At 40.4% G+C, this 20,354-nt stretch overlaps 1 protein-coding gene across 1 annotated transcript in view; it reads right to left on the reverse strand.

The window, feature by feature from the left end:
• The window catches only part of CCHR8.PART0H1orf198 (chromosome chr8.part0 C1orf198 homolog), a 59,040-nt gene extending 53,088 nt beyond the window's left edge, over positions 1-5,952 (reverse strand). Inside the window, exon 1 of the mRNA XM_044080748.1 lies at positions 5,058-5,952. The gene's annotated coding sequence lies outside the window, so the exon portion shown is untranslated. The remainder of the gene's footprint in view (positions 1-5,057) is intronic.
• Positions 5,953-20,354: the final 14,402 nt, after the last annotated feature.

Consider the following 20,354-nt stretch of genomic DNA (forward strand, 5'->3'; position numbering starts at 1 on the left):
TATATCCATCTACCATTTTCCTGCCTGTTTAATTACTTACCTGGGCAATTTGGACATCTCTGGACTAAAGCCACACTAACCAAGACTGTCTGTCAAAGTAATTTTGTCTTGCCTCTTCATCTACTTTATGTATATAATAACCCATTATACCTCCCAAGTGTGCTAATGAGACTGCCATATCTGCCAGCAGCCATACCCCCCAGTCTACTACTAATGTACTCCACTGCCTGTCTCTAGAATACTCCAGCTTCTACTACCAAAGTTCGCTACAGTCCGTCTCCAATATACTGCAGCTTCATACCTTTATTCTAGCACCCCTCCATCCTCTCCCTACTACATTACTCTTCTTTCTTATTCTATATCCCACAGCTATGAACTCTTCACAGGATACTTACAGACCTTGTCCACTAGAGGGCAGCCTTGACTCACCTCTAACTTCACTGTATTCTTTCTCCTACCTCTTACTTTATATCTTTCTCGCTTGAAGCATTTTTTTCTCCTTTACTTTCCTCTTCCTCAGACCATACAGACCCTTGAACGCGTCTCCTTCCTTGGTCCTTACAAACTCTTTACCTAGCCATCCTCTCCACCTCCACTACTCCTATACTAATTCCTTACACACCCTCGTTTCTCTTCTCTTCTCTCCCCCTTACTCTTACTCACAACCTCTGCCTTCTTAAATCACTATCTCCTGTTCTTACCTTCTTCCTTACCGATTGTTTTTCTCACTGCCTTTACCCTTCTTAGGTCTGCCTCTCACTGCCTTTACCCTTCTTAGGTCTGCCTCTCACTGCCTTTACCCTTCTTAGGTCTGCCCCGCTCCGTTCGCCCTGCGGGCTCACTCCGCTCCCCTACCCCCAATTCCCACCCACCCCCACTATATCTCAACTTATACCCTCATAGCCTCACCCACTTCCTCTCCAACTAATTTACCCCACCCTTTCCTCTTCCTTTTTCCCTCCCCCTCATATCTTCCCTCCACTACAATTCAAACTTCGTCCACATTCAATACACCACACATCACTCATCTCACTTTGTACTATTAGAACTCTATAAACCAAAACATGTCTCCAAAATATATACTCTTCTCCACTCAACTAATTCTCTTTATGAATCTAACCTTCATCTACTACCTCACCCACCCTATCTCACACCCCACTCTTCCATACAACCTTCTCTCAACATACCTCACTCCTACTCAGCCATACCTATATCTCCTACACTTTTATCCCATCAAAAACAATCTATGCTTTCTCTACAAACTTATCTCAGCTTACAAAACTTCAAACCACACCCTCCCAGAAAATTGCCCGACAACTAACAATATCTATCAAAAAAAAAAAAAAGCCCTTACCACATAAAGCAGATTCTAACATCTCTTATATTATCTGGAGATGTTCACCCTAACCCAGGCCCAAACACCTCCTACTCTACCTCTAAATCCATTCAATTAGCATCCCTTAACACACAAAGTCTAGCTAACAAAATTCATAACCTTCAAGCCTGGCTACACCATAACAAACCAGATGTCTTAAGCATATAACCTGGCTAAAACCTCATATAAAGGACGAGGAGATAGTTCCACCGAACTACTCTATTATCAGGGCAGACAGAATCAGTAAAAAAGGTGGTGGAGTAGCCCTACTCTACTCATCCTCTCTATGCATTTCTCCCTACAATAAAGCTATTCCTCAATTTAACAATGCAGAATTAATACTGGCCCAACTTCAATTAAACTAAGCGCAAAACTATATGTATAGCCTCACTCTACATTCCACCTCGAGACAATATCTCTACTCTTGAAGATATCCTCTCCTGGTTCTACCAATATATCTAACGAAACCATCATTATGGGAGATACCAACATCAATTGGTCCTCCAGTCAATCCCATACCCCCTCCATTAACATCAACCTATATAACTTCTCCCAACTCATCAACTCCACCACTAGGCCCTCTAAAGACTTCACTACTGGCAGCATTATAGACTGGATCTTAGTCTCTCACCCCCACTACTACCCTGATAGTGGAACTCTCCCTGACTCATTAAGCGACCACCTTCCCATCTTTGCTACACGCCTTCCTTCTCCATTACAAGCTACTCATAATTACATTACTTTCAGATACTAAAACACTTCAACCCAGAATCCTTCTCCAACTCCTTAAAATAATTTAACTGGACCCCCCCCTAAAAACTCTCCCCCTTGAAAGTGCACTCACTCACTTTAATACTACTTTCCAAAATCTTTTAGATATTCATGCTCCATTAAAAAACAAAAGAATAAAAAACAAAACCACCCCTTGGCTAACTAAAAGCACATTGACAACCATGCGGTTAAGAGATAAAGCCTGGACACGCTATCAGAAGCACAAATCTCCCACTATCCTTAATGAATACAAAACTCTTCGCAATACAGTAAAAAAGCTTATTTCAACAGACCGTCAAAACGACGACACTTATCTCCAAAGTAAATACAAAACTGACCCACAAAAATTCTGGAAAGGTATAACCTCCCTCCTAAAATCTGGCACAACTGAAAACCCCAACCCAAATGTACAAGACAATGAACTCGCCACCGAATTCAACTCCTTTTTCATTGACTGTACTTCCAAACTTACCTCTTCCTTCTCGAGCAACCACCCACCCCTACTACCACCTGCCCTCCTCCTACACCCCCCTCTTCTCCACTCTATCACCCTACTACCTCGCAACCCCCTACATTCTCACTGAAACCAATCCCTACTTCCACTATAAAAAAAACTACTACAGAAGCTAAACCCATGCACTAATGCCCCCGATAACATCCCCTCACACTTCCTCAGCACATATGCAGATGCCATCGCTCTCCCAATTAGTATCCTAATAAACCACTCCATCCAAGAAGGTCTTGTTCCACAAATCTGGAAAAAAAGCTTTTATCATTCCCCTTCATAAAGGAGGGAATAATACTAGCATTACCAACTTCCGGCCCATCGCCATCCTCTCTCCTATATCAAAAATTCTAGAAAAATGCATCAATTTACAACTCCTTCCCTATTTATTAGACAACAACATACTTACTTCTACTCAACATGGCTTCCGCCCTAATCAGTACTATGACAGCCCTTTCATTCCTTGAAACTGTGAATAAAGCTGGAGACTCCGGTCTTACTGTATCTACCATCCTTCTTGATCTCTCCAAAGCATTCGACACCATCTCCCATAACCTACTACTCACTAAATTGTCAAAGCTAAACCTATCACCTTCAACTCTCAACTGGTTCACCAGCTATCTCTCAAACAGGCAACAAGGTGTCAAATGGAAAAAACACATCTCCTCTTTCCTGAACACCCCGATAGGTGTCCCACAAGGCTCCATATTAGGCCCCCTCCTCTTCAACATCTTTGTAAATGATTACTATCACTCTATCCCCCTAGCATCATCCAATACGCAGATGATTCTACAATCATCTGTGCAGCCTCTTCCATTCCAACCCTTCTAAAGCTCACCCAAGAAGCATTCTCCACCACAGAACAGTGAATGAAAAATAACCATCTTGCACTTAATGCAGCCAAATCAAAATTAATGATATTTACCCCCTCTAAAACAAACATTTGATAGACAACTATTCTCCATCACCAGTCAAAATAACACTCCACTTGAACTGGTATCGGAAACCAAACTACTAGGAGTTCAAATTGATGATAAATTTAAAGTTGAGTCCCATCTACTAATAAACATTAAAAAAAAAACACCAAAACTCGGCCTGCTCTATCGACACAAGCGATTCCTCTCATCAACAACCAAACTCGCTCTCTCTACTACATTTCTCTTACCCCCTCTCCTTTATGGTGCCCCCTTTTAACTAATCTACAATCATGTATTAAAACTAAACTAGCTACCTGTTACAACAAAATAGCCAAATTTGCCACTAGTAACAAAGCTTCAACTCATCACTGTGCACCACTCCATAAACTAAATTGGCTCGAACTTCCCAACTACCTCTCCTACACTCAGCTCACATATGCACACAAACTCATCTTTCAACCATCCTTCTGTCCCGCCCTTTCTTCTACCCTTAAAATTCACCAGACTCAAAGACTTCTCTGATCCACTAATCAAAACCTAACAGAAGTCTACAGACCCCTTTGCCCCTCAGGACAAAACCTCCTCTCTTTTTCCATAGCTCGACTATGGAACTCCCTCCCTCCCTCCATTCCCATCACTAGCCTTCCAACCTTTAAAAAAATCACTTCACTCCTACCTAACATCCACATGGGAATGCTCCTGCTCCCTCCCCACATAAGCATTCTCCACTTCCTGTATTCTCATTACCTTCACCACCTATATTTTGCTCGTAATCTAATTCTTAATATAATCATCATCCTAAATTCTTCTGTATCAAAAATAGAAAGGTACAACTTCACTATTATTATTTTTGTTGATAATTTTACTGATTGTAAACTACACCTTGCTATGTCTTGTATGTTATGTAATGTAAATCTCTAACATGTATTCTTGTTGGAGCTTTTCTCCACAGGACTCCATTGAAAAAGGGGTTCACTTGGCCCAATGGACCATCCTGGTTAACCAACAGCAAATAAATAAATAAATAAAATATACTTAACACACAGTCAATTTATTTTTGCAGTGGCATATCAAAGCGTGCCGCTGTCACACGGACAGTTTTGGCAGCAGTAAACTAAAACAGCAAACTAGTTTGCCTTATAATTGCACACGGTGCAAGCGGTCAAGAAACCTAGGAACTCTATATATTTAACAGCACAGTTGAAATATGAACAATAAAAAGTGCAAAACGGAAAATGTATACAGGAAACGCAGACATCATTTTACAGCTTAAAATATACTTGCATAGACAAAGCTCAAAACAACGTGTATCCGTTAATAACGTGGCTCACTGGAATTTGGAAAGTCTTAATCAACCTTTATAGCTACATAAATTATCTGCGAGACACCAGTAGCTATAAAATAAAATACATACATTTTCTCATATAGTAGCAATGCCAAGACCTGGTACTATTTCTACACGTATGCAATAATTTTTTCCCAATATTACCTCAATTCGAACAGATCCGAAATACAGCATACAAGCAAAGCCAAAATGTACGTGTAGTACAAAGTCTTTTTCAGCTTCTAGAATTAGCACTATGGGTATATAATAATAAACAATATAACATTTTTCTTTTCCCAAGTCTTTACTGCAAACTTCATAGCAACATCTACTTCCTGTCGGGTAATATATACACTTCCTGTTATGTTACAGTTTTAGACGTACGGCCGCATAATTTCCTGTCGCCAATGAAACCCCGCAGAGTGCTGGTTGCGTTGTGAATTGCGACTTGCTATCTCGGTTGGCTGTTACCTCTCTTTTATTGTAGAGCGTAATATATTTGCCTTTAACGACCGTTCTATATAGTGAGATAAGGATCAGCAGGTTTATAAGATTTTTTAAGCATAGCTCTCAACCAACCAGGGACGCTTATAAGTATTACTGTTATTAACTTAAGAACTGGACAAATTAAAAAATATATGATATACTTTTGAAGTAAAATAAGTCTATAACTAATTATTATCGTTATCTATTTGTTGTAGGAGGGATTAAAGAGCGACAGAGATAAAATATGAGTCAACATGATCGGAGACAGTTGAGAGGCATAATTTTAAGTTTTCCTCTTAAAGTGCACAACTGTAGTCCTGAATGTGGTAAGGTCATAGGATCATTAGGCGATCACTAGGCTAATGGCCCTGGGGCCCTTACAAGCCTAGCCCCGTTATCACTTAATCAGGTGCCATATGCCCAAAGTGGAGGTAATTTTACAAGATTCTACAGGATACACCTCGCCCTCACATGTCATCATCATCAGCCGTCCCATTTTTTCCCCATTTTCTGCACAGGGTCAGGGTATCTAGTTAACTGTTGCCATCTCTCTTGATTCAAAGCCACGCTCCTGCCTTCTTTGACACTCATGGCTGATTGTCGCAAAACGTCTCTCACACAGTCCATCCACCTCTTTGCTGGATGTCGTAATTTCCTCTTACTTTCTTCCTGTCTGTCTCAAATCTTCACCATATTGTCTTCTGTTTTTCTGCACGTGTCTGAGCCAAAGTAATCTGTTCTCTTTGATCTTTTCATGTGAGAGAAGTTCTGCGACAGTCAGGCATGAATGTCGCAGAAGGTAGGAGTGTGGCATTGAATCGAGAGAGATGGTGTCATTCCAAGGAGAACCAGTATCTGTCTGCCTGGGATGACATGATTGACAGACCAAGGCTCTTGCCACTCCTATAGTGCCTTTTTAGGCGGTGTTCCAAAGACCATATTACCACCATAACAGCTACAAACAAATGTAATCTGAGGGTCATGCTGCTCAATGCTAGAAGTCTAAATCTCAAAATGCACTCGCTCGAAGCACTCCTTAAAATGGAGAACATCGACATTTGTGCTGTAACAGAGACCTGGTTCAAGGCAGCAGAAAGCACCCCTGCACTACCAGGCTATAACTCATTCCACACCTTTTAGTCCCAGAACTTGGACCGAAGCTCCAGAGCCGGTGGTGTTTCCATATTTATAAAGGATGCTTACACCTCCAGACTGGTAGCCCAACATAATGCATCAGAGATACTTCAGGTGCAGCTAACATTGGGTAAGATAGCGATTCAGGTTGTAGCCTGTTATAGGTCCCCAACCATGTCCCAAGACTCACACTCCACATTCCTAAGCACCCTGGAGAATATTAGGGTCCAACCTAACACTCATACTGGGCGACTTTAAGTACCCCTCCATTAACTAGAAAAACTACTCATGTACCAATACACTTGCCCGACATTTCCTGGAATTCATTAATTCCATTGCTCTGGACCAGCTCGTTCTTACCCCCACTAGAGGTACCAGCTTCTTTGACCTCGTCATTACTAACATGGGCGACCATTGCTCTACACCAATAGTCAACTCCTCCCTGGTTAGATCCGACCACAAACTAATGACCTTGTAAATCCACATCCCTCCCAACCCCCCACCCCCACGCAAAGGTAACCACCATAAAAAAGCTTCTCCAAAGGCAAAAGGAGAAGAGTTGCATGACCGCTGAATCATGCACCAACGCACTGTATGAATGCATACACAAATGCATGGTTCTCACCATACCCAATAGAACCAAGACGCTCTCCTCCAAAAATAAGGAAGACAATCTGGTGGTTCTCTGCCATAAGCAAACTCTACAACAGAAGGAGGAAACTGATGCAGAATAAGGTGAAGTCCCAAGACTGGAAAAACTCCCTTATCAGCCTCAATAAAATGTTGAGATCCCTCATCAAATCCTCTAATGCTAGCTATGAAAACAAAATTGCAGCATATAGTAAAGACAACCACAAGGCCTTCTATAGTTATGTAAAGAATCTCCACGGCAATACATAGATTTGCTCTGAGATACTGCAAAATGGTACCTCCTATACCGAGCCAACAGATATTGCCAATATATTGACTGACAGATTCAGTGCCAGCTTTACCCCCCCCACCCCCACGAGGACCAATCACAATAGCAGTAGATTGCCAGGCACCCAGTATTACTGCTGCACAGGTTAAAACAGCACTGTCCAAGGCCAAGAATACAGCTTCTATGGGACCTGACAATATCCCTGGCTGTGTTCTACATGAACTACAGAGTGAACTGGCACCTCACCTGTGTGCCCTCTTCAATCACAGCCTCACCTCAGACTTTGTCCCTACCAAATGGCGCACTGCTGTAGTGATCCCTCTCCACAAAGGAGGAGCGACTACAGACCTTGGGAACTATTGCCCCATTAGCCTGACAAGTCTGATATGCAAAGCTATGGAACACATCATCATGGACCTAATAAACAAGGATATAGGGAATCTCCAAACTCTGGATCCCACACAGTTTAGTTTTGTGAAGGGTAGATCATGCCTGCGCAACTTGGTCAACTTCTTTGAGTCAGTCACCAGAGCTGTGGATGAAGGCAAGGTAGTTCATACAGCCTACCTTGATCTGGCCAAGGCCTTTGATACCATTCCGCACTCAGGAATCATAGGAAACTCACTAAGCTAGGCATCAGCCCCTATATCACTAGGCTGGGTTGCAAACTGGCTCACAGTGTGAAAGTAGCTGACTCCATGTCAGACTGACGACTAGTCACAAGTGGAGTCCCACAGGGATCGGTCCTGGGTCCTCTCCTGTTTGGTATCTACTTCTTAGAAGTCCAGGCCAACACAAAGGGACTCTGGCTGACAAAGTTCACAGATGATTGCAATTTGGGAGTCATTATTAACTCCCCAAGTGATGCTGAAATCCTACAGAAAGGCCTCACTGAGACCAATGACTGGTATCAGAACCATGGCCTTAAGCTCAATGCCAAAAAGTGTGTCATCATCCCTTTTGGGAAAAACCCAGTGTCCATAAATCACCACATCCATGATAATCCACTGAACACAGAAGGCATTATAAGAGATCTGGGAACACAGGTTGGCAGCAACCTCTCTTTTGACCACCACATTGGCACTGTGGTCAGAAAGTCCTTCTATGTGGCACATCTCATTACTAAGGGTTTTGCATCCAGGAAGAAAGAGGTCATTATCTCCCTCTACTCTTCCCTCATTAGGCCAATCATCGACTACAGTGCCCCATTTGGCATGTACCTCACTAGACACCTGAAACAACTGGAGAGGCTGCAAAAGTACCTCACAAAGAGGATCCTAGGCCTTAAACACTTGTCCTATATGGACAAACTAAAAAAAACTCCAGCTATTCTCTGTCTCATATCGCCTACTTAGAGGCGATCTCTGCTTGACTTACAAAGCCATGTCTGACCCAGCTCTGTTAGAAATGCTACATCTAAAGAAATCCCAATCCCTCCGCACCACACGCTCCAGAGACCTCAGCTTCATTACCACAATCAACAGAACGTGCTGGAGGGACAAGTTCATAACCCAGAGACTGCCCATTCTATGGAATAGACTTCCCATACATGTCAAACAGAGCACCTCACTGGCCATCTTCAAGAGAAATTTTGATGAATGGATGGAAAATAGAAAATTCACCCCAGGGATCAGTGCAGTGGCTCAACTCAACAGAGGCACTGGGAACTAAGGTTGGGTGGCATGATGCCAGGGTAATCCTATGGGCTAGGCTTGTAAAGGCTCCAGGGCCATTAGCCTTGTACACACCTATGAACCTATGAATATGAGCTACCTTGGCATCTGCTCTTATGTCCTTCTTTCTTCGTCTGTCCCACAATATGCATCCCACCACCCTTCTGAGACACTTCATTTCCATCACCTCTAGCTTCCTCATCTGCTCTGCCTTTACTGCCCAGGTTTCTGAATCACACAGTAGTACTAGTTGCACCACTGTCTTATACACCTTACTTTCCAGCATCTTTGGCATTCTTCTGTCATGGACTACACCTGAGACTCTATACCAGTTGGCTGCAGCTCCTCTGATTCTAGCATTGCCCTCTTCATTTAGACTTCCCTTCTCCTCAACCCCCCCCCGATACCTGAAGCTGTTAACCTGTTCCACTATCTTCCCTTCTGTCTCAATTCTCAGCTTCTTCTGATATCCCCAATTTGCTGTCATTATCACTGTCTTATGACACTGCCTTATCAGTAACTGATACTATCAAAAAACTTCAGAAAAATGTAAAAACGACTACACTAGCTGCAGACAGTTTACCTGCAGAATACTTAAAGCTAACAGCAGAAGGCATAGCATACCCCATAGCAATACTAATCAATAGTTGAACACCAGGTCCCTCCAGTCTAGAAAACCTTGTACATCATTCTCCTACATAAAGGTGGCCCATCAACTGATCTTAATAACTATTGACCTATTGCAATATTGTCACCTCTATCAAAAATTCTAGCAAGAGTAATTCATAAGCAGGTCACTGAATACTTACTTAATAACAAATTACTAACTAATACACAACATGGTTTCAGACCATTCCATAGCACAACAACCGCAGTAATGTAATTTACCAATATGGTCAACTATCACAGGAGCAACAATAGCTATGTCTCTTCTATCTTCCTGGACCTGTCAAAAGCCTTTGATATGGTCTCCCATACTAACCTACTAAACACTCCCTCTGATCTACATTTCTGCAACCCCACCCTATCTTTGTTCAAAGATTGCCTCACAGGATGTCAACAAGCACTATCATAGCAACAAACCTTATCTCCCCTATTACCAGTAGTCCTTGGAGTGCCCCAAGGCTCTATCTTAGGCCCACTTCTATTCACTATATTTATTAATACCCTCCATCTTGCAACCTCATATGCTTCACTCATCCAATCCAATATGCAGATGACTCAACTGTGATTTGTTCTGCTCCATCCTTACTAGAACTTCTGACTCTAACTCAAAAAGCCTTTCATGAAGTTGAGTCCTAGCTCACAAATGCTCATCAAATCTTAAACCTTAAAAAAAAAAAAAACTATTGGTCTTCTCGCCTAATAAAACTCCTCCCCCTCTAACACTTTCTACATTACCTCACATAACAATGCCATCATAACCCCCTCACTGCACACTAAACTATTGGGAGTTGAAATAGACCATAATATATATATATATATATATATATATATATATATATATATATATATATATATATATATATCAGACAGTTACAAAGTACATACAAAACGTGGTACCCTATACAGGAATCAACACTACTTCACCAAAAATACCAAAATAGCCATTGCCCAAACCCACTCTCAGCCTAGCTCTCATTCTCACTAATCTTAAGAAATCTTAAAATACAAAACCTTGAAACCTGTTACATTAAAATAGCTAGATATAGGGGTGGGCGGTTGGCATAATCTTAAGAAATCTTAAAATACAAAACCTTGAAACCTGTTACATTAAAATAGCTAGATATAGGGGTGGGCGGTTGGCATAATGGTTAAGGTGTTTACCTTCCAGACACAAGGTGCAGGGGTTGATTCTCACATGGGGCAATTGGCTAGGCTTAAAATGACACACAAGGGCACTTAGCCTAGTACTAATCTATGAACCTATAAAAAAATATACAAATTTACCAGCTAGATCACACCATTGCCTAGCACTCAAGCAACTCAACTGGTTAGAATTCCCCAACTTCTACAACATACACAACTCACAATGGCCCATAAAATCCTCTCAAATCCTGAAAAAATACCTGCCCTACAAACGCTTCTTCTACCCTATGCTACTAGCAGACCTCTCTGATCAACCAACAAAAAACGCATAAAAACATATATATCCAAAAATCAAGTAAGAGATTCCCTTTTTGCAAGCTACATACTTAAGATCTGAAATTCCCTGCCAGTGAACCTTACCTCCTTAACATCCCTAATGCTATTTAAACCAAGCTTAAAAAACACCTCCTTAACAAGTGGCTCTGCCCTTGCTCTCCTCCCGGCTGATAGCTACCTACTCATGCTCCACAGTCACATCTCCAACTCTTCTCCACTCTTTTCACAATCTTACCTTCAGACCTTTTCCACCTCAAACCACCCACTTTACAACCCCTGTCCACCTGATATACCAACAAAATACTTTTAAGAAGAAAGTATATCTATAACTCTTGCCTGTTTAATATTTTTTATAATGTTAACTACCTTGTAAATATGGATCACTCATTGATGCGTAGATTCAAAATGAAACAAACTATGTGATTTTTGTTATTACTATAATGTAAAACCTCTCTCTGAGAATTTATTTTCTTAAAGTGTGTATAAAATTCCACAAATGTCCTACTGTTTATATAACATTAGATTGTATATCAAATTGCATAGTACTGCTACTTATCCTCTTTGACTTGTACAGCTTAGATCTAGGTTTTAGGTTCAAACTATCCCTACGAGGCATTTTTTGACTTGTATTGTTACATTTATGTTCCATATGTTATTTATATCACTGTTCTAACTGAAGCTTTTCTCCCTGGGCCTTCGCTGAAAAAGGACATGTGTCCAGTTGGACTTTCCTGGTAAACAAATGTAAAATAATAAATAACACAATAATAATTATCTGTGCTTAGTTTCATCCCATCTGAATTCGGTTTTGCATTACATTCCACTATCCTTTGCTGAAGTTCTTGCTCAGAGTCAGCCTGTAATGCCACATTGCAAGCATACAGCAACTTTGTTGATCTGCCCCCTCTAACGTGTTGGCTAATGTAGTTCATCACCAGTATGAACAGCAGTGGGCTCAGCGCTGACCTCTGGTGCACACCAACTCCCACTGGAAACCCCTCTGTGAGACCAAACACTGTTCATACTTGAGTTGTTAGGTCCTTGTACATAGACTGCACTAATTCTACCAATGTTTCTGGGACTTTGAACCATCACAGTGCTGCCCAAATCAGCTTTCTTGGGACCTTGTCATATGCTTTCTCCAAGTCTATGAATGTACAGTTGGACTCTTTCCTAATCTTTAGCTTCTTTTTAACTATCTGTCAAACTGCAAACATCAGGTCAGTTGTGTTGCATCCTGATCTGAATCTGAACTGCTCATCTCCCATTTTACATTCTACTACTCTGCATATCCATTTATCGAACACCCTCTCTGGAACTTACATGCAATGTGACAGAAGTCTGCTGCCTCTATACTTAGCACAGTTGTGGATGTATTTTATTCATATTGATGGCAAGGGCCTCATATGCTTTCATCGAATTCATTACAAGTCATTTATAAAATATTTATTAGTTCTATATATATATTAGTAGTTTTTAAACAATCAAAGATATTTATATATTGTATAAAATATGTGGTATGCTTTATAATTGGGTTAACAGATGTTTTAAATATCCACCGAATCACTTAGAAAGAATGTATCATTAAATCAAACAGTATAGCTTACTTTATATGTTGTTTCACATATACAGTGATATACCTTTAAATACTTGTACAAGTTTGGCGCCATTTTTTGTTTAAATTGAACAGAGAGTAGCACTGAATATTGTTCTGATGAAGTCTGCAATCGGCAGATGAAAGCGCTTAACATCGGAGAGTGTTACTTCAGTGCGGATTGTTATCATTTCTAGTGGACTGTCTGCTCGTGGTGCTTCAGTTGTGTGTTTATCGTGCTTTTCTTATTAAAGAATTTAACGGAGGAACTGCGTTTGCCTTTATTGCCACAATCCAACCTAGTTGGCTTCTCGTTTGTGAGTTATCAGGTCAGTTGTGTTGCATCCTGATCTGAATCTGAACTGCTCATCTCCCATTTTACATTCTACTACTCTGCATATCCATTTATCGAACACCCTCTCTGGAACTTACATGCAATGTGACAGAAGTCTGCTGCCTCTATACTTAGCACAGTTGTGGATGTTCTCTTTGTTCGTGTACACTGGCACTGATATGCTTATTCTCCAGTCATATGGGATACGCCTTTCTCTCCATGCTGCTATGAGTACCCTCAATAGCCATTTCTCCCCTATCTAACCTGGCATCTTTATCATATCTGCTGTGACCTCATCTGTGTCTTCTGCTTTCCCTGACTTCATTTTACTTAGTGCTGTTCTTACTTCTAAGGTGGGCTCCTCTTCTTCTCTTATCATAGGCTATTTCCGGGGCAGTACAGCTTCTGTGGGGTTTTCTTCATTCAGAAGCTGTTGGAAATACTCCTTCCATCTACCTTTGATGTCCTCTAGACTGGTGAGCAGGTTGTTGCTGGCATTCCTTATGAAGGGTATCTGACTATCTTTATCTTTCTGTCTTTGCCTTGCAATCTGATATAGTTTCTTTGTGCCAACTACTGAATCACTTTCCAGAAGCTGGTAGAGTACCTCTGATGCCCTGTTCTTTGCTATTGCAACTACTTTCTTAGCTTCTTTGTTAGTCAACCAGTATTTCTTCCAAGCATGATTGGCCTTTTCTATATCCCACTTTTTCCTGCACTAGTTCTTTCTTTTGATGACTTCTTGGACTTCAGCATTCCACCACCAACTTTTCTTATGTATCTTATTTCCATGCCTGGCTCAGCCACATATCAGTTCTGTAGTCCTCATGCATACTGTTTGAAGGCACTGCCATTCTTCTTTAACTCCACCTATTTCCTTCTCTTCTTGGGGTGCTAGAGCCCTGAGTAATTCCTTGAACGGTTGTACTTGCTTTCCAATCAACTTCCAGATCTTCAGCCTGGTCTCTGTTGACCTTAAAACTTTCTCTGACCACTGCTTCCATCTGATTGTGGCATCCAGTGGTTTATGCTGTGGGCTGACTGTTTCTCTGGGCATGACTTGGCAATCATTGATTCTACCCCAGTGCCCTTTCCTTACTAGGAGTAAGTCTACCTGAGTTCCATGTTGTCTACTCTTGTATGGGATCTTGTGACTATCTCTTTTTATGAACCATGTGTTGGCTACTATCAAGCCATTTTCCAGAAGTCTAGAATGGCCTCTCCTTCTTTATTCCTGTTGCCCTACCCATGTGGACCCAGGCAGTACTCAGATCTGGTTCTGTCTGTCACAATATGTGCATTCAAATCACCCATTATCAACACCATTTCATGTTGTCCTGTTTTATCTAGTAGGTCCTGCAACTGCTGTTGAATGCCCTATTTTCCTCACTATCACAATCCTGCATAGCCTGAGATTATAAATACTGGCCTATCATTACACTGGAGTTTGACTGCCATAAGTCTCTCACTAATTCTGATGATATCCCTCACTGCCTTCTGAAACCTTTATCTCACCACAATTCCCACACCATTTCTAGCCTGTCCTCCTCCTGAGTAGTAGACTGTGGATCCCAAACCAAGTGGCTTCACTGCACTGCCCTTCCATCTTGTCTCTTGGACATATAGGAAGTCCAGCCTTCTCTGTATCAACATGTCATCCACTTTCAAGCTGCGTCCTGTCAGTGAACCTACATTAAGTGTAGCAATTCTCAATTCACATTTGGCAGGTTGATTGGTTTTACATACAACTTCGTTCAACAGAGCTGTCCCAGGTAACCCAAGCTGGACAACTAGAAGCCAGATGGCCAGTAGCTTATTGATACAGAGCTGCTGGGCTTTATGGCAGGCACACACTGACCAGTAGGGGCGCATAAATCCCTCCCACCATTAGCATGGGTCCCTACCGTAGGTTGGAGTAGGCCAGGTCCTCAACCCACTTAACACCAGTAACTACCCATGCCCATTTTGGCGACATTAGTCAACATGACCGAATCACCCATCATATTTTACACCATTCAGTGCATAGTCCTGCCACTGCTCGCAGTCTGTGATCTGTGTTCTCCTACCTTGAGGATACTGTGCACCACAGTAGATGCCCAAAGCGGTTGGTCTGTACAACTCTTCCCCTATAGGGCAACATGTAGAGTCTGTGCTGCTTCCCACATCTCCTCATGTGTACAGAAGACTTAAATTTGTGTTATTACAAAGTGAAGTATTGGTATGACGATAGTTTTTCACCTTTAAATGGCAAAAACCTGTTACACATTCATCTCCTTTTGAATTCTAAATGTATACTGCTCCTCTTTCAAAGGTACTTTGTCATGCTGGTGAAGACTAATGACATGAATTGAGGCAGCTGTAGATGTCAGTGCAAGGTGAGGCTGCAGCTGTCAACTGAATGGGTAAGGTACCATTTCTACACAATACATATACACAATAAAATATTTTTCCAATATTACTTCAACTTGAACAGATGTGAAATGGAGCATACAAGCAAGGCTAAAAGGTATTTATAGTACAAAACCTTTTTCAGCTCCTAGAATTAACATAACACTAAACAATATTTCAGCTTTCCAAAGTCAACTTTAAGTATATTCACATTGATAAGAAAATGTTTGGACTCTTACATTCTATGCACCTATGTGTATCTTGCTTCTAGCAAAACCCAAGCAATTATACCCCTCAACCCCAACCACTACTGATGGAAACATACACCTTTAGATAATCAAATGCAAATAAAATAAATAAATAATACTGCCTACAGCAATTTATTTTGTCTAAAAAAAATGAAGGCAACAAACTCTCCCACTACATTTACAATAACCACAATGGCACTTAAAACAAAAGCAATGTTTTGCTAACCAAATACAAGAAATCTTGCCCAGTGTAATATACTACATGCTATTTTAAAGAGCACACAATAGCATGATCCCCTGCAATAGCCACAGTAATGTATTTCAGAGCAATTTTAACAAAAGCACCTAAAGGCTGCATGCGATGACAGAGATCACCACACCCACACCATTAATCATAATGGCAGACATATGGCAGTTCTGTGTGATGAACTAAATGTTATACATCCCTCTCCAATGAACAGAACTAGACAGAGGTCATGTCTGGCTGATCAACTGCAAGATAATAGATATGCAAACACACATGCAGAGAACTTACAATATGGACAACAGACACAACTAACTATATGTTAAATGTTACTGAACATAGTTATGTATTTCAGCCTCTAGTAACAATAACACACAAATGGTAACAAATTCTCTCAAATATCTCTTTTTGCATACCAGCTATTGAACATTACTTTGAAATTAAAACACTTTCTGTAGTCTGCCCTACAACAAGCAACCAGTGACTACTTGGAATTTCAGCCTTCTACATGCCTAAAGTCACATAAGGAATATTAATTCAGCTGACCACTTTTAACATGGTCACATTACACTGGAAAGCTAATAAACTGAAAATGCTAAGGAAGTCTGAATGTGCAAAAGCTCCATAAAGGTAATAGCAATTATAAGATTTCAGTGTTTCTCCCACTCAGTTATTATTATTGTAGCATCTGCCTACATTAACCCTGTCTGTCTTAAATTTATAATATTATCCATAATCAGTCTCCCATCAGACACAACATGCACATATGTGTGTGTGCTATATATGTGTATGAATGTGTACATATATCTAAATGTATATGTATATAGTCATTGGTAGATAATTTGCCTGTACATACATTTATGTGTGCACGCACACACACACACACACACACACACACACACACACACACACACACACACACACACACACACACACACACACACAAAGTCACACATATATATATATATATATAAAATGCATGTATATATGTACACACACACACACACACACATATATATATATATTTATATATATATATATATATATATATATATATATATATATATATATATATATATATTTGAGATGAAGTAGAAGTGAGATTAACCTGAAATAGTACAGATGTACAGCCATGTGTTATTTAGATATTGTTTTAATGAAGTTTAATGAAGTTTTGAAGACTGCTACACTGGGAATTGATTTAATAGCTGGGGGAGAGAATTCCATACTTTTGTGACAGAGTATGAGTACAGACACTGTCCTGTTTATTTGAGGCTTTAGAGATTGTTAGTAGTTTTCTGTCCTCAGATCTTAGGGTTCTGTTTGGAGTTGGGTTTGATTAGGTTGCTTAGAGGTGGGTAGGCAGAGGGTTTGTAGATTAAGTGAACAGTTAATAGTTGGATATAGTGGAGTTGGTTGGGGAGTTCAAGCCAGTTAAGTTCTTGTGGTGATCTACATTGATGTGTATGGCATTTAAAGTTAGTGGCAAAATTTGCCACTTTGTTGTAACACTGTTCCAATCTGGATTTAATAGAAAGGTGTAAGTTGGTAAGAATAGTGGCACCATAGAATAGGGAGACGAGCAGAAAAGTTTTAGCCTGGGTGAGTTTAGTTGAGGTGCTTAGGAAATGTTTATTTTTGTAGAGAATTCCTAATTTCTGGTGAGGTTTCTGTATATTCTGCTGGATGTGGAGGTCATATTTCAGTTGATTATCAATAATGGCTCCAAACAGTTTGGTGTGCTATTTCAATAATTGTATTATCTGTTGAGTATATCTTGAACTGATCTATGTCAGATGTAGGATTTAATTGAGCATTAGTAAGCCAGGTTTTGATGGCAGTGAAAGACTTTTGTGTGTTGAAAAGTAGTTTAAGTGTGCGAAAGGTGCAGAGAATAGTGGAATCATCTGCATATTGAATGAGAGTTCCAGGTGATGAGGAAGCATGTAGGTTGTTTGTGAATATATTAAGCAGTAGGGGGCCTAGGATGGAGCCTTATGGGACTCTAGTAGGGTTATGGAGAAGGGGAGAGTTCATATGACCATTTTATGGCTTGCTTCTCATCATGTGCGTAACTTTGAAACCACTGTAAAGCCTAGGTTGGAGAGTATGCCTAGAAGTAAGGGGTGAGAAACAGTGTCAGAGACTTTAATAAGGGTACATAGTTTCCTACTTCTCTAGCCCTGTTCATGGTGTCAGTAAAGGATATTAAAGCTTTGGATGTGTTATGGTCAATGTGGAAACCATGCTGAGTTGGCGTGAGTAGATTATTTTGCAGTAGGTACTGCATTCACTGTTGATGGATACATCTTTCAAGTATTTTGGAAATAGGAAATAGAATGGATATGGGATGGAAATTGGAAGGTTCTGTAGAGTTTCCTTCTTTGTGGAAGGGGGTGACATGAGACATTTTCCATATGCTAAGAACTAGAGATTCACATATAGTTCTGTTGAGTTGGATACTGATTGGGTAGGTGATGGAGTCAGTGGCTAGTTTAAGGTATTGGGGTGTGAGACTATCTGCTGAGGTGGAGCAGGGTCTTAGTTCTTGCAGTAGTCTCCTTATGATAGTTGTAAGTATGGGCTGAAATGAGAAAGTGTTTGAATTGTCATTGGGGAGTTTGTGGCTGTTACAGTAGAAAGGATCGGTGCTATATGAAGAGATATTGTTGGTGGTGGAATTGAAGGTGGAGTGGGAGGGTCTGATGTTGGAGGTGTTTGACAGTAGGTCGGCTATAGATTTTATAAAATGTTTGTTGATGTCTTCGGTTACTAGGAATGGAGGGGCATCTGCTTTTGGGCAGTTCTTTATTTGTACCTGGGTTAAGTGAAGTTGATATAGAATACCAGAATTTTGGGGGTTGACTTTGTGTTCAAGTTGAAGGTGGGAGTAGTAGGATTGCTTATATTTGTTCATGAACTTTTTCACATTGTTGCAGAGTTGTCTGAAATGGATGAGATTTACTTCACTTTTATTTTGCTTCCAGATGTCCCAGGCTATGTCTCTGTTTCATAAGGTTTATGCATGCTTTAGTTACCCATAGGGCTGTATTCTTTTTTGATTCTTTTAGTATGTACAGGGGCTAGAGTATCAAGTATATGCAGGAAAGGTGGTATTAAAATATAGCATGGCTTCATTGAAAGGAAGAAGTTTTAGGGATGTGCAATTTACTTTCTTAAGTAGATCATTACATTTTTGTTGACTGAAGTTCGTTAAGTTTTGGACTGATTTCAGAGTATGATTTTTGGGTTGGTGATTGTTGGCTGTAATGGCAAATGTAGGTAGAATTAAAAAAGGTGCCTGTGGAGGGGAAATTGGTTGGATGTGATACTATAGTCTATGATCCAGTCTACTGTAGCTTGGTGAGTGAAATCTTTGTTATACCTAGTAGGGCTTTTGACAAGGTGCGAAAATCCATAGAGATTAATACTATTTGAGGGTGAGTCAGATGTAGGGTTGCCACCTTTTCAAATGGCCAAAGTGGGACATTTCTGGTACAAACATCAGATTTTACAGGCCAACACATACCCACGGTCAGTACAAAGGTTAGAACTTAACTTTTTTGCCTAAATAACAGCTTATTATTGCAGCATTTTAGTTGCTTATTCTGTTTCTTATAACATTTAGGTATTTTAGATACAGAATAACTGTTTTATGCAACCATTACATAAAATATAGGAAATAAATTTGTCCTAAAATCTCAGGACATTTGCCATTTTTACAATTTTTTGTCAGGACACAGCTGCCCAAAGAGGGACTGTCCCTCTCAAAGTGGGACAGGTGGTAACCCTAGTCAGATGCAATAGTTTGCCAGTCTATGCTTACATCGCCTATGGTGATAGTCTCATGTTTGATTGAAAGAGGTCCAGGACGGTTAATTGCAAGTTCAGCTGCAAAAATGCAGGACTGTCAAACAGCATTTGTCACTCAAGTGGTATTTGTCGTTTCCATTCCCACCAGTATTATCACTTTACTTTTGTAAAGTTGTTTGTGATCGATCACGCTGGCAAACTGTTCTTTCTGTTTTTAGTAGGGGGTAGTTTACCCAAATTTAAATTGAGAAAGGATTGGGTATGTGTGTGGGTGGGGGTATGGGAAACACATAAGCGCAAGGTTAGGAGTAGTACAAACAAAAAACAATTTTTACTATATGAGTCACAAGTCCCACAAAACCACGCAAAATGCGTGTGTCTATGGAATCCACAGAACATTTTCTGCGTGAACAGTATTTACAATTTTTGCAGCTGTATGACGTCATGCAAACGTTTAAAGCGTAAGGCGGGAAGTAAAAAAAAA

Source organism: Protopterus annectens, chromosome 8.part0 (genome assembly GCF_019279795.1).
Source record: "Protopterus annectens isolate FY-2018-M chromosome 8.part0, PAN1.0, whole genome shotgun sequence".
NCBI classification, from domain to species: Eukaryota; Metazoa; Chordata; order Ceratodontiformes; family Protopteridae; genus Protopterus; species Protopterus annectens.